The sequence below is a fragment of the Rhynchophorus ferrugineus genome, unplaced genomic scaffold, assembly GCF_030347505.1.
Source record: "Rhynchophorus ferrugineus isolate W39M unplaced genomic scaffold, kcgeb_rfMv2 rfM5, whole genome shotgun sequence".
Taxonomy (NCBI): Eukaryota; Metazoa; Arthropoda; class Insecta; order Coleoptera; family Curculionidae; genus Rhynchophorus; species Rhynchophorus ferrugineus.
The window spans coordinates 24,039,625-24,065,811 of NW_027472584.1; the positions used below are offsets into that span (position 1 = coordinate 24,039,625).

Consider the following 26,187-nt stretch of genomic DNA (forward strand, 5'->3'; position numbering starts at 1 on the left):
TATTAATAAGCTTAAATTACTACACCACTGAATATTATAATAAAGTGACATAAATAATATGATTCTCAGAACTGTAACAACTACACAGCATCAAATGTTAGTATACAAGATATTTCTTTAATTTTATGTTACATATACATGTTTGTATATTAATATATATATATATATATATATATATATATATATATATATATATATTTTTTTAATGAAACGATAATAAGTGGTTTGTTGAATATTGAGTGTATATATTGAGAGAAATGTTATTTTATTATTTTATAATCGTTTCATAAATATATTGTAGTTTACTATTAAACTACATCCCATTATATTTAATATAAACTTATTTTAAAGTTATTATTATTGCCCCAGTAAATGATTTAATACTGTAAAGTAGTTATAGTGGTTTTATAGCTTCGGAAGAAGCAGTAAAAATATATCCCTGCTTCGCATTTACTAGCGCTGAAGAATTAAATTGAATATTTCAATAAAACACATATACAGTATATACAGTCGAATATAGAACATCCTCCTTTTTTGAAATCAGTTAATAACTACAGAACAATTCGAAAATCTATTGTAATTCACTTCGAAATATCCGAAATGTTATTGATCTTTAATATTACTCTTATATTATTAATAATTTTAGTATAAATCTGTAGAATAATAAAGGGGGCGCTAAAAATAAAATATAGCTTGAAGCGATGTTAAAAATAATCGCGAAGATTGGAACAAAACAAGCCAGATATCCGATATCGCTGTCACCTCGTGTAATGAATCCGTTATTGCTACAGTTATTACAGTTATTAAAATTAAACCGCGTCGCCCAAAAATATTTATGTCAGAAATGCGATTCAACAAAATAAGAATGCGTTTCAATTTAATGGTAATATATTAATCGAAGAAGAAACACGTAAATCTATTTTTGTTAGATTGTCGTTTTCTTGTACGACAAGACTGAAAGTCTTAATGTAAGCTGATGAGTTATATCCAGATGTTCAATAATAAATCTAATTTTTGGATATTCTTGGTTGAACATGGTCCATCCCAAGACTTGCCAACATCTGATGTTTTTATTAAATTTATTTAACTAACAATTAACTTTAATCTGACTTAACTTACTAACAAACAACAACAACATAACATGTCAATTGAAAAGTCCCCTTCCTGACATATAGATTGCGCTACTAGAATTAAATCCATATGTTTTTTAGTCAAGCTCTAACCAAAAAAAGATCATTAGTTTGTGAATTTTGAGTAAAGTAACTTTTGTTATTGTGAATAAAATGGATAAAAAGGAATTTCGCGTATTGACAAAATACTGCTTTTTGAAGGGAAAATTACAGTTGAAGCGAAAACCTGGCTTGATGCCGAGTTTCCGGACATTGCCCCAGGAGAATCAACCATCAAGGATTGGTATGCTAAGTTTAGACCTGGTGAAATGAGCACCGAAGACGGTGAACGCAGTAGACGCCCAAAAGAGATTGTTACCGACGAAAACAATTAAAAAATCCACAAAATAATTTTGAATAACCGTAAATTGAAATTGAATGAGATAGCAGACACTCTAAAGATATCAACTGAACGTGTACATCATATCATTCACGAATATTTGGGTATGAGAAAGCTCTGTGCAAAGTGACTACCGCGCGAGCTCACTTTAAAAAAAACAACGACGAGTTGATGATTCGGAGCAATGTTTGAAGATGATCAAGCGTAATAAACCCGAGTTTTTGCGTCGATATGTGACAATGGATGAAACATGGCTCCATCATTTCACTCCGAAGTCCAATCGACAGTTATCCGAGTGGACTGCACACGATGAACCACACACCTTTATTATCTGGATGCAATTCAATTACATCTGTAATTCGATATACTTAGTCAGTAACCAACATCTGATACTAAAGAAGAAAAACATGTATTTTTATCTTTCTCTTTCTCTCTGTGGTTTTTAAACTTTTTATCATTATTGTCTGTCTTCATTAACATGGAAGGTTCACTATTTGCAACATCAGGTAATGGAAGAAATGTTTTGATTCCAGTTTGGAGTTTTAGTATGTTGTATACACAATGAGCTCCGTATTGACAGACAGATAATTAAAAATCAATTGTAAAAATATGATGAAATTGGTTAGCACAGTGAAAGTTTAAGATTTTACTGTATGTGTATGCGAGAGCCGTTTAATAAGTCAGTGAATTTTCGCATTTACCTCGCAGTAGCTTGAAATTCATCACTGCTGCCTTCAAAAGTCATCAATTAGTAGACTATTGTGAAATTTTCAGTAGCCTGCGTCATTTAGTCCATGTTTAACAGCCATTGACAGAGATAACCTCTCAATAAAATGGAAAAATGTGACAAAACGAAAACCAGCAAGTATTGTTCAGTGATTTTGTACAAATTTGATATTGATTTGAAGCAAAAATAGCTACATTTGAGGAGGACAAAATGGTTGTTTCATCAAAACAATGTACGAGTTCACAACTGTCTAATCAGCATGGCAAACATTGATAATTGAATTGCTATACTTTCCAGCATATTCTCCAGATTTAGCCCCCAGCGACTATTTCCTATTTCCATACTTGAAGAAATTGCTGTATGTCTATATAGACAAATGCCTATATTGAACATCAGAAACTCAAAAAGTTATCAAACCTGTACATGAAGTTTTATAAAGAGCACAGACGTGGTTAATATATCAAGAACAAGCAGAACAAGCAGCTTTAAAGTAATAGCATGACGAAAAAGAACAGATTTTTCATAGAAAATCCATTATTATTTTCAACTAGAGGCTTATGGTTGAGTGTAATGATGAATATTCTGCTTTGCACAAAATATGCTCGGATGTTCCGTAGGGAAGCGTATTGGGACCGGTGTTGTAACTAATTTACACTTTACCTTCCAACTAACGAGGATACAATGACCGCGACCTACGCTGATGGCACTGCTGTCCTGTCAGTGAATTCTGACCCGAAAACTCAGTCGAAAGTCATCAAAACAATGTACGGGTGCATACGGGTGTAGTGACCATGGCAAAAATTCATAAATTGGGCTGTGAACTGATACCCCATCCAGTATATTCCCCAGATTTAACCCCCAGCGACTATTTCCTGTTTCCATACTTGAAGTAATGACTGAAACAAATACATATCTCGAGAGAATCAAGAAAACATTATTTGGAAGCAATAAATATATGGAAATAAATTATTTCTATTTAATAAAAAAGGTTTTTTGTCCAAAACATATCAAACTGCCCTCGTATTGTAGCCATATAATCTGAGCTTATTAGTAATTCTGTTGGTTTTCATTTTATTTTGTAAAGAAAATCCTATCCATTAAAGTGAAACAAAACGATATCCTTACCCTTCTAATCAGATACGTTTAAACCGATAAAATTCTATGTATGGAAATGATATCCACACAGTGCAACGTGTCACATTGTTGCAAGTTAATTATGTCTATGTCACGGTCTATTTAGTTTATTACCAATTACTTTTACCCTGTCCGACTTAAACTATCGTAAAAGGAACAAAGAGATAAAATTCTTGTCTTGTCTTAAGCTAATCTCTTTAAGTCTTGTTCGGTGAATCTTTTTATCGCGATCTAGCATGTTTTAGAACTTTCGGGACACTTTTTAACAATTACACTAATCTCCTATGATACAGACAATAAGTAAGGTAACTTATTACAGTAGCGGAAACGCCGATATATAGTTGTTAGGATTTAAGGGGGTCATCTCCTGTGATATATTGAAAGAAATCCATGTTTTTTACTTAAATTGTTTCCTAAACTTGTATATACGTGAATTTCTAAGCTTATCAGTTGGTTTTATATTGTTTTATAAGTTATTAATTTCTATTAATAAATTTGGGACTATTTATTTTTCGAAAGAATTCGTCAAATAGGAATCATCAGCATCAAAACTGTTTAGACAGCGAAGTCAGCTGCTGCAAATGGCAGCATGCTCAGTGAATTCTATCACAACAACACCACCGTTAACATCACAAGCCCAATAAGCTATCAAACCTGTGTGTAAAGGCTTATCAGAAACAGAAACATAGAAAATGTCCTATAACAAAGTAGAACATGGAGCAGTGATGTAGTAACATGGAGAAAAAGAGGACTTTTGTGATGGAAAATTCATTATTTGTTACTTTTCACTAGAGGCGTTAAAGTATGATGAAGTACTTATTTTGAGCGTAATGATGGTACACACTGACGACATTGTTAGTGTAGTATGACCCCCAAAAATTTCACTGTCATCTAAATAAAATAGAGAAATGGTTTAACAAGTAGAGATAAAGGTAAGGCAAAACAAATTTACTCATATTACTAGAAGAAGCACATGCAAAGTACTTGGGTATTTACTTTGATCGTAGATTAACTTGACGGAAACACATCTTCATCAAGCGAGAACAACTCAATAGCAAACACCGTAGTGTGCATTCCAGTTCCATAATGATTCTCAATTCACAGTCATGGTTTCACAAATTAATTGTACAATACAAGTGTTAATCAGAACACATTTTGACTTATTATTGAAATGCTAATAAATACATAGTTCTTTTTTATCATTACTAAATAACATCCCATTAAATATATAACTCTCAATTACTACAAACAAACTAACACATTCCCTCAATTTGTTTACATTAACATTGTGCTTTGCTTTTGCACTAACAACACACTATGCCAGCTGCAAAGGCTTGTTTTTTTTTGAGTCACGTTCTTGAGGATCTGTCTCAACATTGATATGGTGAAGAAGACTTTGTTCCTTTAGTGTCTTTGACAAAATTTGATGCATATATTGGTCTACAAAATGGTTTTAAAAGATTATTTGTTTAAAATTAAAGCTATATTGAGAATAATTGGTTCAATATATATTATTCAATGTAATGCCAATCGATAGCCGCTACCGTTCCTCATATTTCGGACAATTTACGGATGCCACTTCGAAAGAGCAATGTATCTTGTGAGGCTACCCATGAATTGACCCATTTTTATATCGCGGATCTTTATAAGAACTGAAGCGTTGGTCAGACAGGTTACAACTCATATGTCGGAATAAGTAGTAATCAGAAGGAGCAAAGTCTGGAGAATACGACGGCTGGGGTAGAACTTTCAATTTTAATGTTTCTAAGTATGTTTTCGCCGATTTTGCATCATGTGGTCGAACGTTGTCATGATGAAGAATAAAATGTTGTCTCTTTGCTTTTATTCCGGCCAGTTTCTCTAATAGTGGTCAGCTTAAAAGCATCAATTGTATTCGATAACGATTCCCATTTATGACTTCTTCGAGTAATGCCTTAAGAACCCGTCCTGTTGAGAATGTTGTCCATCTTTGGTGTCAAAATCATAACTTTTAAAACGTTAATCTCTTCTCAATCCTTCAAAATTAATTTAGAGGTCCATTAAAAACGCGGTTTATTTTTTCAGGTATCTAACTTTCCTATTAGCAACTTCTCTTATTAGAACTTGTATATACCAGGTGTACCGGAAAATCATTACCGGTTTTTCTTAACAGATACCGTTGTTGATCGAAAATCGTCCAGAATGGATCCGAAGATACCGTGAAGTGAGTTTATAGCGCGATAACGTGGCATTTATAAAGCAAAACCGGCCAAAGAAGCCTTGAAAGCACTTGGATGAGACATATTATCGCACCCGCCGAATCCTCCAGACCTTGCCCCGTCCGACTATTAACTTTTCGCATCAATGGGACACGCGCTTTCAGAACAGCAATTCGCCAATTTCGAAGAAGTTAGAAAATGGCTCGATGATCGGTTTTGCTTAAAGGACAAACAGTTTTTTTGGGATGGCATCCATAAATTCCCTGATCCAAGATGTATAAAATCAAATGACCAATACTTTGAATAAATACATTTTTCTAATTTTTTGAAAATTATGTATGTATTATTATGGTAATGAGTTTCCGGTACACCTGGTAAGTTGCAATGAAATTCAAATTATAATTTAATTAAAATGGTTTGAAACAATTTTTGTTTAATCGGTCCTTAAATCATTTAATTGCTTCCTTCTCGCGCATTAACAATGAACTTACCACCCAATAAAAAGGGAATAATAAAGCCTGTTTCACCTGGATACGACAAATACGGGATTAAATATTGCCGAAGTCCCTAACTTTCGATAAAAATAACCGCGGGGATTAATGCGGACTACTCAAATACTTCTTTCGGTTTACCCGAAATAATCTCGTTCGTTATTAGCGGGACTCGAACCATTTTTTTCCTCGCTTTTCTGTTTACGTTTTAATGATTCGAACATTCGGTTGTCACAAAACGTTACTGTTCGGAATGCGACACAACAAAACAAGCATAAATTTCAGTTTAACTGTAAAATAATTCGAAGCTTGTAACTGACACCCGGATCTATTTATGTTATATTGTCCTCTTCTTGTTTGGTTAACCAAAAGTCTTAATGCGAGACTAGATAACTTATATCCAGATGTTCGATAATAAATCTGCGTCGGCTCTGATGTTTTGTTCTTTTTTTTTATTTGATCATTAAATAACGACGAAACTGATTTGTAGAGAATTACCTTTACGGTTTTTCCAAAGGGATAAAAATAAAGCAATAAAATGTCTAAATATGGAAAAGATAGTGATGACGTGACGGGTTAATTGTGTCTTTTGACAAGGACCGTTTAATTTATTACCAATTACATTTAGAGGAATCGACTTAAACCTTCGTAAATAGGACACGATCAAATAAAATCCTTGCCCTTTCTTAGTTGCTTTATCCCTTTAAATCTTTGCTGTGTTTTTTTTATCAGTTTATAACTTCTCAGTAAGAACCTCTTTATTTACAACCACATTAAACTATTATTACTGAGCAATTTACTGGTCAATATATTTTAATAACCTAGGAATTATCACTAGTGTTGTGATATAATTATAAAAAATCTTGTATAACCTTTCGACAAGAAAAGATAGGTTTGTAAATTCCTAACATTTAGTAATATTTGTCCTATATTCAAATCAGTGAAAAAGTAACAAGGATTTTGCTGTTTAATACACGCCAGTACTCACCAGATCTAGCCGGTAGTAGTGATCATCTTCCCACAGGCTTATTGAAATGATTAAATGATACACGCAATGATATTAACGTTTCTTTTATCATAAAAATTTATTCCTTGTGAAATATTGGTGCAAAAAGAAAAGGAATGTGCTGCTTTACCAAGACAATGTACCGTGTCACAAGTCAGTGAAAACGATGGCAAAAATCCATGAATTGGGCTTCGAATTGCTTCCTCATCTACCGTATTCTCCAGATCTGACCCCCAGCGACTATTTCCTGTTCTCAGATCTCAAAAGAATGCTCGCTGGGAAGAAATTTTCGTCGAATGAAGAGGTGATCGCCGAAACTGAGACCTAATTTGAAAAATGGTATCCAAAAGTTGGAGGGTTGCTATAGTCACTGTATCACCCTTGAAGGGAATTATGTTGAATAAAAAAAAAACGAATTTTCCCAAAAAAATGTGTTTTACTATGGTAGGCCGGGAACTTTTCAATTGACCTGTTAAAAGTGTATATGGATGTAAGAAGAATAGAAGAGATCCAGTGATATATCTTTAAGAGACAAAATTATTTCCCAAAGACATAAATAATTTTGAAGTAAGTTCTCGCATCTATACATTTAATATTGACTTACCCTCTAATCGTCCTGTAGAACTTACCCAGTTTCATAGCGTCTAAGGACCGAAACGTCCTATTCAACTAATTAAGCTCTCGTGAAAGGAGGGGAATTTTAGGCATACATAGCAAGTAGGATTATCAATTTCAAGAAGATTAGCGTGAAATAACGAAATATTACGGCTGATGCAAGATAAGGTGATCTAAAACGAGAGACCTCAAGAAGACGGCACTTTCTCAACTCCATTCGAACGATTCTATTTGTTTATTTCCATTTTCTACTAGCGCTTTTGATAATACGAACAGGGTGCATCAGGTTCTAGATCGAATTCTCTGACGCTCTAATAAATTATGCTTTCTGTATTGCCATCATTCTGTTTACGATTCTTTCGCTATACGACTGAAATACTATAACGCATTTTTATTTATTAACATTCCTTACGTTTTAATAAATTATTTGTTGAAATATTTCCTCATATTATAGAAAATTTTATATTTATTTTTATATAGACATTTTATATTCGCTGTTATTTTTAGTTATTGTCCTTCAAGTTTTCTCATCTCTACCTGATGAGTATTGTGTTTCCTGCCTCCCTATCTTCCTGATATGTTTTATCAAATGCAACGCTATTTAATAAAATACAGGACATAGTTTAGAACTGAAGATTAACGTTCAGTTAGGCACCAGATGGTGTCAAGTTGTAATAAGAACAAAGAGCTACATGCTAGATGGGATATTTAAGCTGTAGAAATGTTGGTCTGGTCGGTCGGTCGGAATGTGTGGCTGTCACTCACTCCCCTCCTAGTGAAGCTGCCGTGGAACGTAGAGGTACGTTCCACGGCAGCTTCGCTTTTTTCTTTGAATGTTTTTGAAACTATTGCTGACAACTTATTCTTATAAATTTCTCTAAATTAAAAAGCAAGATACAATTTGTTTACTTGGTTGTTGACAAAATTTGGCTACTAGGTCAATAATGGTGTATTATCAAGACAATGTCAGGCTATACTGTGATAATGACTCTCCATAAGCTTTAGGAGCTTGGTTGGGAAGTCCTTAAGCATCCAGCTGATAGTCTGAACTTGGAAGAATAGTCATCAAGTGATTACTACCAACTCTTACCCATGGGGAACCATTTTGGTGCAGGTTTCGGAATGCTCCCGCAATCACGCAATGAATCGCCGAGGGACTGCTTATGTGATGGGGATCCCAACCTGAGCGAGGAGTTTTACGGGATCAGCTACCATCGAAGTTGTAGTAGGACGTTGTTCGTCTTGGGGCGTTTCGATTTGTTTGAGGGTACCTATAAGTGTGGTGCCTCACGTGTCCCGTTTCGTGATACAAGAGTGTTCATCTCTTGATGATATGCATGATGGGCTTCTGTGGTTTTCGTCCAACAGGCTAGTCTCGTGGGATAACGTCGACCATATGATGTTGATAGGTTCCATTCCTCTTGCTATCCTTCCATGCACGTGTCAAGCATCTGTCGAGAGGCTTATGTTGAGCTAGTTTACCTGTTAGGCACTTCGATCACGTCGGGGTCACCAATTGTAGGAATATTCGTCTGGTCGGAATCTGTCGGAATGTGTGGCTGTCTATGCGATTGTTTGTTCGAACACTCACTACTATTTTGTGGAAGGAATTCGCACGGGTACTGGTTGAATAAAAACTTGTTTATTGGGTTATTAAATGATAATGATATTAGGTTAGGTAAAGGAAGTACGGTAGGTACTCTGTGGAAGTGGTACTGTTACAAGAGGGCAGGGAAAATAAAAGAGAGTGAGACGTCGTCGTGGTGGTCTTTTACAGCCGGGAACCACATGGTACCAATCCGCCAGCGTTGCTAACCTTTGAACTTGCTTTAGTTGAATGCGTGGTGACCTAAAGGGTCGTAGCGTTCCAGATTCTTCATGGATATTGTAGTATTATCATTGTTACCATAACTTATTTTGTCAGTTTCTGCTGATCATTATCACTCATTGTTTGTTCAGGTGCATTATTTATAATCACTTATATTTTCTCATGAATATTTTGTATGTTTTTTGCTTTTGGTTTCAATTCATGGTCATTAATCAAATTTATCAGTTTTAAGATCATCAAAGCTCATACTCATACGTCTCTTTCCATATTATATGGTTTCAGTATCCATTCTACATTGTTTAATGCACAGTAATTAATACAAGAACAAAGTTATATAACCCTATCTAAAGATACAAGAAATTTTCAGATATTTAGGCGGAAAACTGAAGCAAGTGAATTCATTTGGAACCAAGGTTAATGATGGGTTTTTATATGTAAATGTTGGGTAGAGACCTGAGTATTCTAGGCGAATTTCGTGAGAAAATTGAAAATGCGCATGAGCAGAACTGAATTCGGCGAACAGGTTTCAACAGCATAGTGCGCATGCACTTTCTTTAGTTCCAGTGTTCGCCGCATGAGTTTCAGCGTTTAGGGAAGTACAGGACGTAGCTCTAGGTGCGGTGGATCTGGCCAACAAATTTGAGCGAATGTGGGAAAAACTGGCAGGATTATGAAAAACACATGTTTAGTTTCGATAAAATAACCCTGTTTTTCCTTATAATTTATTTATTACTATAAATACGTTATAATTATAATACATTAATGATTAATAATAATACATATAATTATACAAAACCACCAAAAAAAAACACGAAAAGTCGAAATATCTATACTTTACTTGCAGGAACTTTGCTATTAAATTTGAGAAAATATTTAACTTTGATTTCTATTTTGCAAATGGTAGTTAAAAAAGCGCCTCCCAAAAATATGAGTTGTTTTTCTTATTTTTCATCGAAAGGCATTATGTCTATTGATAATCTGTATAGTACAAAATTTGTCAAATAATATGGAAAAAGTAATTCACAACTGGTGAGAGAAAAGATATTTACTAATAATCTCATATAAAATAATTATTAACAACATAAAAAATTTAGTTTGCTTAATTAAGGGTTTTTGGAACATTAGTTTTCGATATATTATTGCTCGGAGCATATAGGAAAGTTGTGCAAATACTACAAACCGTAATTGAAAAAATACAATAATATCTTATTGATATTAATTTTATTCAATTCAATGAACAAAGCAAATATTTTTAAAAGTGTTGAACATATCAACATGTAAAAATAACCATCTGTTAAACGTAGTATACACAACAATCACTTTTTAGCTTCTTTCCAAAAATACTAGCATATCTTCGACCTAAAATATAAAGTAAAACTCATTAAACACTGTAGTTTTAGAAAAGAGTCACTTACCTATGTTATTCCTTAGACAGCCGATATATCACTGCGGTTTCAAGGTGCTGCTCCTTCACTTTTTTACAAGATTTGTCTCAAATGTGCTTGTTAGCAACTTTATTTATTACTTTATAATTTGAAAAGACACTAGCATAATATTCTCTTTTAAGCACAGTGGTTTTTCCAGTCAAATCATCTTGTACTCGTCAGTTTTTATTTCTTCTTACTACTTTGCTGTTGTATCTGAAATAATTTAAACACAATTAACAAATATTTCACCTTCAAAATAGCAATAAAACTTAATATAATCACACAGCATGCAGTAAATACAAATATCTGTCTGAATTCTTGCCTCTATCATTAACAGATGAATTGCCTAATGACTCCATTTATACAATTTGTGCCACCAAATAAAGGTAATTTTCTTAATTTAAGGTTTTATTATGTCTATCTCATAGTGAAATTTCCACATAAGCATTCTTTTCTCTTGGGACTGAATATATCTTCTGGCGATTATGGATTATTTTGTAATCCTTACAGAACTGTAATTGAAATCTTCTTCTCTTCTCTATAGAATACTAAAGTCGTTTAAACATAAGAGTTTTATTACATATTCTTACCATAATATTCAAACGAGTTGAATTTCAATATTATTGGTATTTTCGTCCTTATCATAACATTGTTTATTAGATTATTAATATGCCATATTTACAATAATTTGATACTCTTTTAAAAACGGTTAAAGGATACATATTATCTTAGCAATAAATAAATATTGCTTATTAGGAAAAAAACAGTGCACGTACCGCCGAAAAATGATTCTCAAGACATTTTATTATGGCATGCCATGGTGAACAGTATGGTTATAAACAAAAGAATACAGGCATGCCAATCAAACAATTGAACCATAAAATATTTTTTGGAGACGGAAACTTTCCGAGACGAACCGAACGCGCTGCGAGTTGATGTCGATCAGTGCTAACGGAGATTTCGCCGAATGCGTGTAGCGCCTTAGCGCATGGTCTCGCGCGGCCCCGAACGTTCGCGTCGATCAAGTCTGGACAAACCATAAAGACGCTTTTTTTAATTAATAGTTTATATGTCGTTTATATATAATTATTCTATGGTTTAAAGTAGTTCGGATGTCGTCGGCTTAATTAAATGGAACGGTTGACAAATAGAAGGAGTTAGGTTAAGATCGAGAATAAGAAATTATGGTGAAGCAACAAGTATTGTACAAAAATTATAAATATCAGTGATCGAGCGTAATATGTGTAATTGAAGTAAAGTAATTAAGTAGATAAGCAGTAGAGAATATAGTTTATAATTTGCTAAGCAAATTGGTCCTTCCAATTGATGCATGTGTTTAATTCTATATAACACAATTATTTGGCGAAACGAAATCGCGGATTAAGGGCCTCAATATAATAGTCCTTCAAGCAGGATGGGATTAGAACATGTCTGAATTTAGAGGAAAACAGTTTTTTTGTATAATTAAATACTTGGCGTCAGGAAAACGCAGATTAGTACCCCAAATTCCTCTTTCAAAAGGATTATATTGAAATAACCTGGTTTGTTTTCGTGTTGGACTGGAAAAATGCAAAATCAACAAATTTGGTTACTGGCACTGTAGAAAGATATTCGCTATTGAAGAATTAGTTTTGTGTTAATTAACTAATTGGGAGTTGTAGTGTAGTGTATGAGTGATAGTGGAAGAGTGGAGTGTATCAGAGATAGAAGAGTTTAAAAGTTTGGGTAATTAACTTATTGGGAGTTAATTAACTAAGATGTTAATTTTCCATTGGGATTGATTAACAAAAGTATTTGGAATTCAGAGATAAACCCTTTTGAACACATTTGGAATTTGGATTTGGAACACTTAACATTTATGAACTTATGGACAGTTTAAAGTGGGATCAGTTGGTTTCGAAGAAGATTATATAAATAAGATATTGAGGCTAGATGACTACTGTAAGTAATAACATTGTATTTTGATTTGTAGTCTCATTTTTTGGTTTGCTTAATTTAATATTTGCTAAGTATAATTGACAATTTATAAAGATTTGAAGTAAATTTGGAAAATAATTGTAAATCGATTGGTATTATTGATATATAATTGTAAGAATTTGAGATTAATTCAATCATGGCAGTCCCTTTAAAATGTTTAATTAATTATGGGGTTTGCTTTAAGGATCAGCTTACATCAGCACATCATTTTATAAATGAAATTATTGGAACTTCACCTACTGCTCCTGATAGTTTGGACCTGACAACGCTTATTGAAATAAAGTTCATATTTGAAGTGTCTACTCTTGGAGAACTTGGACAAAAGTCAAAGGCAAATATCAAATCAGGTAGAATTGCCTGAGCTGACAGACCAACAAATAGAAGGAAAATATTTTCATTCTCTATATTTTAAGACCCATTCTTTATATCAGCACACCTTTTAAAAATAAATAAATCCAAAAGACCTTCGAGTGAGCAAAATAAAGGAAAATTTAATTTGATGTCATCATCTACAATTAATGTTCAAAAAAAAATGATCGAAATTTAGTAGATATACACCTCATCATGCTAGCTTAAATAAGAACAATAATAGAACAAAATTTGAAGGAAGTTTTAATATTTCGATTACTTCAGCTTTATCAGGCAGAGTTGTTGGATGTACAAGTACTGAAAAGAAAGTAAAATATATGGTTAATAGCACTCTGAATGAATGTAAACAAATGCCAAAAAAAGTGAAAGTGCAGGTTTGACCTCTTTTGTTGGAAAATAAATTGATGGTAGATGTAGATACCAAACAGGGGTGTGATTAATTAATATACTAAATTGATATATGATAATTTGGTAACCATAGCGCTCATAAAACATTTGGATTTCAATGATAAACATAAAAAAGTATTTCCTTAGAATATTCTAATAGTGGATTCGAAATTAAAAAATATTGGTCCCGATATAGCTCGGAAAAAAAAGGATTTTACATGGTTTGGTAGTTTTGATAAATTTGCCAGTGTGTAGATAGTTAATTGGTCGCAGAGTTGGGAAGAAGAAAAGAATGATCAAGGTGATGTCGCACACAGCACCATAGCTAGTGTTGTTTCAGTCAAAATTGCAGAGGTTGCAAATAATAACAAACAGTTAGTCTGTGTTTGATACTTCTGGAAATAATTTTATGAATCAAATTTGGTATAAGGAAGGCAAGTTGTTGAAGTGTTATATTTGTATATTTGTTTGTTTGAGGGCAAAGGATTCACACGTTAATGTCCAGTTTGACTACTGAGGCCCGTTGAAAATTTATTGGTCGATTAATGAAACCTAGATCTATTTGGATTGAAATTTTGTTTGAATTTAAGTGTGGTTTAAATGAAAAAAAATTATGGTGATTATTGAGAAACCCCTGATTATTGTAAAATTGGAAGTTTATAGAATTTGTGTGTTTTTGTAATATATTTAAGAATTTTGATTTGTTAGGAAATTATATAAATAACTATATTGAATATCATACTGTCAGTTTGAATCAGTCTTAATTTCAAGGCATTTGACGCCTGTGTCAGGATCGTATAACTTGATATTTTTAACGTTATCGCATTTTGTAATTGGGTGTACTATTGTAATTTTGTATACAAAAATTGTAATTCATTTGTAATAGGACTTTCTATGTACCAACATTTGCAAACGCTATTTCAACATTTCTGGCAGGTAGTGTTCTGAATATTTGAATGAACTATAATTAAGGGCAAAATGGTACATAGAAAGGAATCATGTTAAAATTGGAAATCAATAGTGTAGTGTGGGGATAGAGTACAGGTTAGTGTACGGTATGGACATTGAATTCGCAGATAATCTTAATAAAAATAGTGAAATTCGTGATTTGTAAATATTTAGCTGGACATTATTTTATCTTGAAAGACATTGTTTCAAGGTCGGGGGGCATATTGAGTCTTTATTCGTTTATACGTCGATTGGCAATATTTCTTTCTTCTGTGATTTAAAATAGTTCCGATGCCCTCGACATAATTAGATGTAATAGTTGACATGTAAAAGGATTTAGGTTAAGATAGAGAAGAATAAAATATGGTAAAACGACAAGTAGTGTACATAAAATATAAATTATATAAGTCATCGAGCGTAATATATGTAATTAAGGTTAATTAAATAAAGCCCATAAACAGTTGACAATATAGTTTATTATTTGCTAATCATGTTAAAAGCAAATTGGTCCTTCGAGTTGATGCTCGTACTTAATTCTATATAACATAAATATTTGGTGAACCGAAATCACCGGTTAATAGCCCCAACAGCCAGTTTGACATCATTAAGAGGGTTTGGTTTGGATCAGACGGAACAAAATCCGGACTATATTGTGGATGTAGCAAAAGTTTCAAATATAATCCAGTCACAATAGATGACTTGAAACATTCTTGTCTGAATTGTAGTTCCATATATCTATGTTGTTATATGAAATCTTAACAGCTTACTTTGATATTTATGAGACTTTTCAACAATTAGCTGGTTAGAGTGAGAGAAAATTTTGACTGAGTCCTAACTTTACCTAAAAATTTAAAGCAGCAAAGGTGCAATATTTGGTGAACCGAAATCGCAGGTTAATAGCCCCAACAACCAGTTTGACATCATTAAGAGGGTTTGGTTTGGTTTGGATCAGACGGAACAAAGTCCGAACTATATTGTGGATGTAGCAAAAGTTTAAAATATAATCCAGTCTCAATAGATGACTTGAAACATTCTTGTCTGAATTGTAGTTCCATATATCTATGTTATCATATGAAATCTTGACAGCCCACCTTGATATTTATGAGACTTTTCAACGATTAGCTTGTTAGAGTGAGAGGAAACTTTGACTGAGTGCTAAATTTACCTAAAAATTTAAAGCAGCAAAGGAATGGTGCTTTATTATTATGCACGTTGAGCCCTACTGGACCACCCCAAAAACAGCAAAGGGCTATTTAAGTATTGCCTTCATTCTCTCGGATGGGCTCTTTTCCGTTCATCAGACCACTTGCTTTGTGGTCTCCAGATTGCTCTGTCTGGTCTACCTCCCATAGTCGCAAACATTTCGTATAAAAATCTTTCTATCCTGTATTTCTTGTGTTATTGTGGATCCTCCTTAATTGCAGACCCATTTCATTGTTTCATCATTGGTTTTATTGGGAGCTTCTTAGAATTTCAGGTACCAGTCTGATCAATTTGCTTTGGTTCCATTCTTTTAATTTGTCCAAAAAATATTGGCCTGCCTTTTTATTGTATTTTATCTGTCCCTCTATCTATTCAAAATGAGAGCTTCAGTTCGGTGGAGGCATTCTGGCTTGATCAGAGTGTTGTAATGTCTCAGCTTTGTATATTTGGAGGTACATTTTTTGTTGTGGACGTCTGTTGTAATTATAAAAGCTGTATACATTTTTTCAGAGTGAAAATATTAGCGATCATTTCAATTCCAGTTTCTTGAATAGTTTCGGACAAATATATAAAATTCTGGCAGGTGGTGTTCCGAATATTTAAATGAACTATAATCAAGGGCAAAATGGTACATAGAAAGGAATAATGTTAAAATTGGAAAATAATAGTGTAGTGTGGGGATAGAGTACCGGTTAGGGTAGGGTATGGACATTGAATTCGCAGATAATCCTAATAAAAATAGTGAAATTATTCGTGATTTGTAAATATTTAGCTGGACATTATTTTATCTTGAAAGACATTGTTTCAAGGTCGGGGGGCATATCGAGTCTATTCGTTTATACGTCGATTAGCAATATTTCTTTCTTCTATGATTTAAAATAGTTCCGATGCCCTTGACATAATTAGATGTAATAGTTGACATGTAAAAGGATTTAGGTTAAGATAGAGAAGAATAAAATGTGGTAAAGCGACAAGTAGTGTACATAAAATATAAATTATATGTCATCGAGCGTAATATGTGTAATTAAAGTTAATTAAATAAAGCCCATAAACAGTTGAGAATATAGTTTATTATTTGCTAATCATGTTAAAAGCAAATTGGTCCTTCGAGTTGATGTTCGTACTTAATTCTATATAACATAAATATTTGGTGAACCGAAATCGCAGGTTAATAGCCCCAACAACCAGTTTGACATCATTAAGAGGGTTTGGTTTAGATCAGACGGAACAAAATCCGGACTATATTGTGGATGTAGCAAAAGTTTCAAATATAATCCAGTCTCAATAGATGACTTGAAACATTCTTGTCTGAATTGTAGTTGCATATATCTATGTTGTCGTATGAAATCTTAACAGCCTACTTTGATATTTATGAGACTTTTCAACAATTAGCTGGTTAGAGTGAGAGAAAACTTTGACTGAGTGCTAACTTTACCTAAAAATTTAAAGCAGCAAAGGGGCAATATTTGGTGAACCGAAATCGCAGGTTAATAGCCCCAACAACCAGTTTGACATCATTAAGAGGGTTTGGTTTGGTTTGGATCAGACGGAACAAAATCCGAACTATATTGTGGATGTAGCAAAAGTTTCAAATATAATCCGGTCTCAATAGATGACTTGAAACATTCTTATCTGAATTGTAGTTCCACATATCTACGTTATCATATGAAATCTTAACAGCCTACTTTGGTATTTATGAGACTTTTCAACGATTAGCTTGTTAGACTGAGAGAAAACATTGACTGAGTGCTAACTTTACCTAAAAATTTAAAGCAGCAAAGGAATGGTACTTTATCATTATGCACGTTGAGCCCTACTGGACCACGCCAAGAACAGCAAAGGGATATTTAAGTATTGCTTTCATTCTCTCGGATGGGCTCTTTTTCGTTCATCAGACCACTTGCTTTGTGGTTTCCTGCATTGCTCTGTCTGGTCTACCTCCCAGTCGCAAACATTTCGTATAAAAATCTTTCAATCCTGTATTTCTTTTGTTATCGTGGATCCTCCTTAATTGCAGCGACCCATTTCACTGTTTCATCATTGGGTTTATTGGGAGCTTCCTAGAATTTCAGCTACCAGTCTGATCAATTTGCTTGGTTCCATTCTTTTAATTTGTCTAAAAAATATTGGCCTGCGTTTTTATTGTATTTTATGTGTCCCTCTATCTATTCAAAATGAGAGCTTCAGCTCGGTAGAGGCATTCCGGCTTGATCAGAGTGTTGTAATGTCTCAGCTTTGTATATTTGGAGGTACATTTTTTGTTGTGAATGCCTGTTGTAATTATAAAAGCTGTATAGATTTTTTAAGAGTGAATCATATTAGCGATCATTTCCAGTACAGTTTCTTGAATAGTTTCGGACAAATATTTGAAATTCGAAACTCTTGGGATTTTGCCATATTTAGTCCCTAAAAATGTTTATGTTAATTTGTTGTCACTCATAAACAATATTTTCTCAAATAACAATTGAATTCATACTTTTTCTGCTGTTTCTTTTACAAACTCTATTTGTTTTTGAGCTGTTTGTGTGTCCTGAGTTAGAATCAACTGGTTATCTGCAAAAGCCAAACAGTCTATCATAATTTTGTTCATCCTAACTTGATTGGTTGATCAGTTTTATTGATGGAATGATGCATTTTATATATTTGGAACGTTATATGGTCTTTTACGATTTAAAAGCGACAAAGTATGGCTTCATTGGAGGCATTTTATTAGAGATATACTAGTTTAAATGATTTTATTAGCAAAATTTAAATCACCTTTTCTCCAATCCCATGTAATAATTATTTCCTGAGTACAGTAACAGTAAAAGGTAATAATTTAGCTAAAACAGTTAAAAATGAATAAACAAATTTATTGCGGCTTGTTTTTTTTATTTAAGTTCAGTTTTAGTTCATAATGCAGCAATTCATAAATAGCTTGTTTAGGACGAAGTTGTTAAGAAGTTTTTTTCCCACCAATTAGGATGACTTGGAAACTTCGCTGTCCGTGTTTTCCTCCGGTTCTATCTTGGCAAAAGTTCCACAGTGAGTTTTGCTATGTTAAATCTCGTGATTTTCTTATTTTGTTTAAATTCGGGACATAAAAAAATCCATAATAAAAATGTCGAAGCAAGGAAAACATATATAACGGAAAACTAATATACGATATCGTAAAAAATATGCTTTTTCAGCGGAACTTTTTTCGCTTTTAAAGATAATACCCCGAAACCGTATGGACTTCGTCTTTTTCAATTGCGATTTAAACAAAAAGGTATTACAAACTGATCGTATCGTCGAACATAAAATATAGAAATATATAGTAAATAAAGATTCTGTTAAGAAACCTATATAGAGTATCTCACGTTTATCAGAGCTAAAGTCAAGAGAAAAAAAGGGAAAGGAGAGCGTGAGTGCGAGGGGTATAGAGGAGGGAGGGAGGTAGAGAGAGAAGAAACAAAAAAGCAAGAGGGTGGGTTTGATGTTTGCGGTATAAAAAACAGATTACTGTTATGAAAGCATGAAGAAGGAAGGTTAAAGAAGAAACCAAAACTGATGAACCCCACGAGGGATGACGAATCTCAATCGATGGCCCTGAGACAGCTAAAAGACTTCTCCTTTTCCTTTCGTCTTTACATTTTACCTAACTTTGGGCCCTCATAAATATCACCTAAGTCGCATATTTTAGCTGGACCGAAATAATTTTTATTCTGATTAATATCGGATGGCTCTCTAATTAATTACTTTGGCCCGAAAAAGGTTTATTTTATTTCGCTTTTATTAGGAAAAGGGGGATGTCTGTGAACGCTATATTACCTTTAACAGTTATTCATTTATTTTACAAGCACGTTTCATATATCATTTTAAATTAATCGATTATATCAATTTGTCATTTATATTTAAATATTATTTTTATGCCCCTTGGACGAGAAGTTGTTCTGGGTTTTCTTTAAATAGCTACCGATTCTAAATCTGTTAAATCAGTGTTAACACTTGGAAATCGACAGGGTTAGCTTACCGTTAGTTTCAACAAACAAGCGATTATTTCCAGCTGAACTTCACATCGGATTAAAGCATTAGAGTGTTTCCCACAAATCCTGCATTGTTAGGGCAATACTCGATATTTCTGACATAATAAAAAAGCCGTTTTGAAAGGCGTTTGGACTACATATCTGATATATTCATCAAAACCTTTTCCTTGTAAATAATAATTGATAATATAATAAATTTTAAACAAAATTCAACTTTTTTTTGTATATTTTAAAGTCTTCTTTTACCAACGAGGGTTTATCTGGACTGGATCTACAGTTTAACGTGGGCTTCGAAACACGGTCCTCCTCGGTATTAAGCCTACCGACTGGTGGGTGACCAACTTAGAAATCATTCCAGAAGACTTCCGGTCTTACCCAGCCTGGTTACTGGCGTGACTGGGATCATTTTCCTTATCGGATTTTGCACTCTTCAGCGGGTGTGTTTCATTCTTTTGCAGTAGGATTCAAACTCGCGACTATCGCAACAGTAGGAGGACCGTCCTGTCGCCTTTACCACTGCTGTAACCAAGCTGGAAACTTGATTTTTAAGCGACTTCGAAAATAGAGGAGGTCCTATGTTCGGCTGTATATATATTTTTTAATGTATGTTCGCCGATTTCTCCGTCAATTGTAAGCCGATTTTCAATATTTTTTTCTATTCGAAAGACGGCACTTCCGAGCTGGTCTCATTGGAGCCAAATCAGGATCTGTTGGTGAAAAGGGAGAGGGGAAATCGAGGGAAACGCTCAAATTTCAAAGGTACGTACAAAGTTTTCACATATTTTTTATCAAAAATTATCAAATATTTGAGTATAATGATATTGCTGAGCTGATATGACCGAAAATCGGAAGTCGTTCAGTGCAAAAGCTATTCAGTTTGCTTTTTACGCATTAACTATAGCATAAAACACTTCGTAGATACTAACATACACAAACCGAATATTCTTTGTTTTTTATTTAAAAATAGTAAAATATTAAAATATTATATTATTAAAAAATAATAAAGATAAAGAATTACCTTTATTATTTTTAATATTTATATTTTTAAGAAGAAATCGTAAATATTAGCGAATGAAATCGACGTCATATATTCAACAAACATCATATATTTTATAAAAATAAAATAGGGAACCTAATTAAAATCAAAACTGAAATCGTTAAATATAAAATGTATTTATTAAAAAGATCTATTGAAAATATTGATACTGAAACAGTGCCATCGGTGCGGTTTGTTTTCGCCCCGTTTTATTGTATCAAACGAAATAAATCAACTATAAGCTATTTGGAGATTCATGATGGTTTTCCGAATTTCAGATTTGTGGAGAAGAAAAGTTTGGATAAATATTTTCCTCAGCTTTTAATTTAATGGCTCGCTATTTCGAAATGTCCTAATTGTTTCGTTTTCTCCCCTTCGCTCACAAAAATACTTTCGGCTAATACAAATTTATCGTTGTGTTAAAATTAATCTCGTTTGGAAATCATAATAACTTTTATGGGGTGTTAGTTGTTTTTTATCTGGAGGATGGAGGAGTAAATCTGAAATAATCTAAGGGGACTTTTACACAACAATATAGATGTAGTAAAAGAGGGAATGCGAATGTAATAAACGTGTGCTCCGGAAAAATATACTGAGGCCACCTTAAAGGTTTTTTAGTTTTCATATTGAAATTCATTTTATACAACATTATTTTTATAAATTTACTATTGTATTCAATATGATTATATATATACAACAATATACACTATTCAATATAAGATCATATAATTTAAGTTAAAGTTAGTAAGTATCAGTAAGAAAATTTCGTTCTCAATATATATATACATACATATATATATATATATATATATATATATATATATATATATATATATATATATATATATATATATATATATATATATATATATATATATATATATATATATACTAACTCACTAACCTTTTTTAAATTGCATCTATATAAATCTAATTTCCACTAAGTTTTAATAATTAACAAGGTAATAATAAGTTTAAATTACTAGATCAGTGAACCTTATAACAAAACTGTCATGAGTAGGATCATTTTCAGAACTCCCATCAATTTCAGAGCGTTAAATAAAAGTATATATGATTTTTATTTACTTTTTTATGTTATAATCATAAACATGGAATATCAAATGAAGTAATACCTATTTGCATATTAATTAAATCAATAACGAACACAATTAGGCACTTATACAAGGCGGGGGCAAAAGTCCCGCTACCATTTTGCCTCTTTGCCTATAACTTTGTTCAAAGAAAAGATAAGTAAGTTTGGTTTCCATAAGAAGTTTCCATACATTTTTTTTTTCGTTATGATTGAAAAATTATATCGTCTTCGGACTTACAATTTTTATTTTTTTTTATTACTCTTCGTGAGTCCACAATCTGCCCTATTGGCAATAAGTATTTCTTCTGTTTATATTATATATACATGGCATGTAGAAAATCACTTCATTAAGCAATCTTCTGTATAAAATATTATCTTAATTAATTAGTCTTATTCTAATGCTTATTCTAAACTCTACATATGTCCAGTAATCAGATCAGGTGGTGTTAAACGTTTTAGTCTACGCACTTCACTATCACGTCGCATATTTAGCTGATTAGCGAGTACATTGGGATGCACTGACACTCTTTCGAAGTACTTCACACAAACACGTTGGATTACACTCGTTATAGGTTCTAGAGGAATATCGCGTTGTATCACTTTATTTGAAATATAGTACGGAGCATCAACAATGGCACGCAACACCTTATTTTGGAACCGTTGAATGATGGATATATTAGATTTGCTAGCGGTACCCCATAGTTGAATTCCATATGTCCAAATGGGCTTGAGTATAGACTCATACAGCAATCTAGTTATCTAATGATAACTTGGATTTGCGCCCAATGAGCCAATACATTTGATATAATTTTAGTCCTAGTTGTTTCCGTTTAGAGAGTATGTGCTTCTTCCAGGTTAGGCGTCGATCTAAATGCATACCAAGATATTTAACATGCTCTGCTTGGGGGAGTTGACGATGATTGATATTTACTGGTGGACATGTTCTTCTACGCAGGGTAAACGTTATATGCGTGGATTTTGATTCATTGGCTTTAACGCGCCATGTCTTCAACCATAATTGTATTTGCTCCAGGTGGATTTGTAGGTTTATTGATGCAGTGACTGGATCGGACTTACAATAATGAAAATAACATATTATATGTAAAATTTACATCAAATTTAGGTATGTGTTACCGTCATATTATATTGTTATGATGTTAAAACTATTTTGACACCTTTTCCATATATATACTCAGGATAATTTGCGTTGTAATTTCAGTTCAAAGAGAATTACAACAATGAAAATAACATCATATATGTAAAATTTTACGTGAAATTTGATGGTGAACTAATTATTTTAATATACCCAATATTTTCAAAGTTACAGCAACATTAATGTTTTTCTTGAAATTTTATCTTTCACAAATATTTGCATATATTTTGGAAAGATATAGTCTGTGGTTAAATTAAATGGTTTTACAGTTTTTCTCACCGTAAAATAGGTTCGTATTACCGTCATATTATCTTGTTATGATGTCAAAAATCCTTTGACAGTTTTTCCATATATATACTCATGAAAATTTACGATTTTTGGCCATTTTTAGACTTTTAACTGTAACTTCAGTTCAAAGAGACATATATTAATGAAAATAACATATTAGATGTAACCGCGGTTCGCTATACAATTTTCGGCTCTTTTTAAGGCATTTTTCATGACATTCTGCAACATTTGAGGCTGCATTTCTTCAATTTCGTGACGAATTTTGTCTTTAAAATGTTAAATCGTTTGGTGCTTATTCACATAAACTTTTGATTTTACAAGGCCCTATAAGACTATGCTAAATCGCCACTTCGCGAAATTAGTCTTGAAATGAATAAATAAATAAACCATGAAATGAATAAAGACCAGACTTATTTGATAAAAGAATAATTTCTTTACCTACATTTGTAAATAAAATTGCGTCTTCCTTTACTTATTTCTTCCACTATTTAATCTTTGAAGGAGTTGCCGTCATATTTTTTCTTGTAAGGAAATTTATTTATATTAAACTATCATTTTATGTAATATTCTATCTATATATCTATCTCTTTATATTATCGAGTAATGTCAAGGAAGTTCTTTAAAATTCTTTAACTCCTTTCCCAAAGTTCTTTAACTTCTTTAAAATTAATTAATGCACTTAATATTAGAGAAAGAGATACTAATAATTAAGACAAAATATATAAAAGTGTTTCTGATATTTTAAGTTTTACCTTTCGGCTTGAAACAATATCAATATGTCACATTGAACGTCTCCAGGATGATATATCGTCGAATTATCTTGGGGGTTGTTAACCTGTCTCTCTAACACATCACTATCTCTACTTTCGTATTTAATTATATGTTTTTCAATGATTCGGTACAGGTACACAATACATCCATCATGTTTTTTGTCACACTAAAAAATCTTTTTCGCCGAAATAACAGATGCCCGCTGGGATGGTTTTATAATAATATTTTCGGATCTATGTGATATATTTGGAAAATCAAAACGCTGTATAAGGAAATAATAGGATATGGATATGGTTTTTTATATGTCAGCGATTTTTTGATATCACCATATATATATTTTCATATATCACCGAAATGTTCCCGGATTTGTCTCGGGATAAAAACCAAAAACTTATTATAGCATATCTGAAATATTACATGTATTACCAATTAATAATCCTCATTTTTTAAAATTTTGTTTCAACCCTATTAACCTATGCGTTGAAGAAAAATTAATTTTTTATGTTGTTCTAAGTGAACTTAATATATTCAAAATATTTATTTATATATTTAAAATATTAATCTAATATTTTTTTACCACTTTTCTTTTAACATTATAAATCATTGAGGAATATTTTGACGAAAAATGATTACAAATAGCTAGTCATTGAAATCAAGCTAGTCATTGGACGGTGCAAGGTCCGGGCTATATGGTGGATGCCTCCAAGCTTCCCAGCTAATCTCTTTACACTTATCAGTTCATTATTTATTCCAAAATATGGTCTGCAACCTGCTCCTGCTTCGAATAAAAGGGTCCTTGAAGCTTGACATTTCTCTCAATAGCCAATGTAAAACCTTATATGCTTCAACTCTCAGAACTATTTGCATTGATGATCCTATTTTTTGCAATAGTCCTTTGAATTCCTAGCATGAATTGATTGATATGCTGAAGATGGTCAGATAATCAAAAATACATTATATTCGGGAAATTAGTCTGTGTGGAAAAAGTCATTCAATAATTGAATTGTCGAACGAGCTGTGTATGCTGTGGCCCCATCTTGCTGAAACCACAAGTCCTCTAGTCCTTGCTCTTCCATTTCAGGTACAAGAAAATTTCGAATCATGTCTTGGTACCGTTTAGCAAAAACAGTAACGACAACACCTTGGTTATTTTGAAAAAAAAAAATAGGGACCAATGATGTTTCCAGCATACAGTGTTAGTGGATGCAATGATGTTTCATGAATTAATTGAGAATTATGTGTTCCCCAATACCGACTCTTCTGTTTATTGACGTGGCCACTGACAATAAAATGGGCTTCATTGCTCATTATCAATTTTGACGAAAAATCTTCAGTTTCACCAGATAAGGGAATGAATATTTTTGTTGGATTTTTTACGGAAATATTTTAAAATCATTTTTCAAAATTCGCCTTAAACTACGTACAGAAATGTCTAACTGGGAACCACGTCTCCGAATTGATGTTTCTGGAGACTCCGCAACACTATCGCGCACCAGAGCCACATTTTCAGTGTTACGAGCCGTCCGTTGTCTTCCAGAACGAGGCCTGTCTGCTGTCGTACCGTACTGTCGAAAATTCGCATGTAAACGATAAATTGTGGTTTTGTGAGGCACTGGACGATTAGGACAATTAAGTTGACGCTCAATCAAAGTGGTAGTGGGACTTTTGCCTCACCTGTTATATAAAAATGTGTGAATTAATCAATAAATACGTGTAATAAATTCGCTATCATGGATTGGCTGACTAATTCCCTTTCGTCCTTCTAGCAAAGCTTAATTTACAAAAAGAGTAAAATCTAGAAATTAAAAAAAAAAACAGTAGCCCTAGGAAAATCAACCATCAAGGATTAGTATACTAAGTTTAGACGTGGTGAAATGAGCACCGAAAACGGTGAACGCATTGGACGCCCAAAAGAGGTTGTTACCGACGAAAACATTTAAAAACTCTACAAAATGATTTTGAATGCCCATAAATTGAAACTGAAAGAAATAGCAGACACTCTATATATATCAACCGAACG

At 32.8% G+C, this 26,187-nt stretch overlaps 2 protein-coding genes across 3 annotated transcripts in view; both read left to right on the top strand.

Annotated features, from left to right (window-relative positions):
* LOC143197536 (uncharacterized) overlaps positions 1-26,187 on the top strand; it is a 219,389-nt gene that overhangs the window by 104,325 nt on the left and 88,877 nt on the right. The window contains exon 1 of one of the 2 annotated variants that reach the window (XM_076406074.1): positions 12,748-12,876. The exons of the other annotated variant lie outside the window; for it this stretch is intronic. The gene's annotated coding sequence lies outside the window, so the exon portion shown is untranslated. Of the gene's footprint in view, positions 1-12,747; positions 12,877-26,187 lie in introns of those variants that run through there. 2 annotated transcript variants of the gene reach the window in all.
* LOC143197535 (lachesin) overlaps positions 1-26,187 on the top strand; it is a 543,053-nt gene that overhangs the window by 65,744 nt on the left and 451,122 nt on the right. The gene's annotated exons all lie outside the window — the stretch shown is intronic.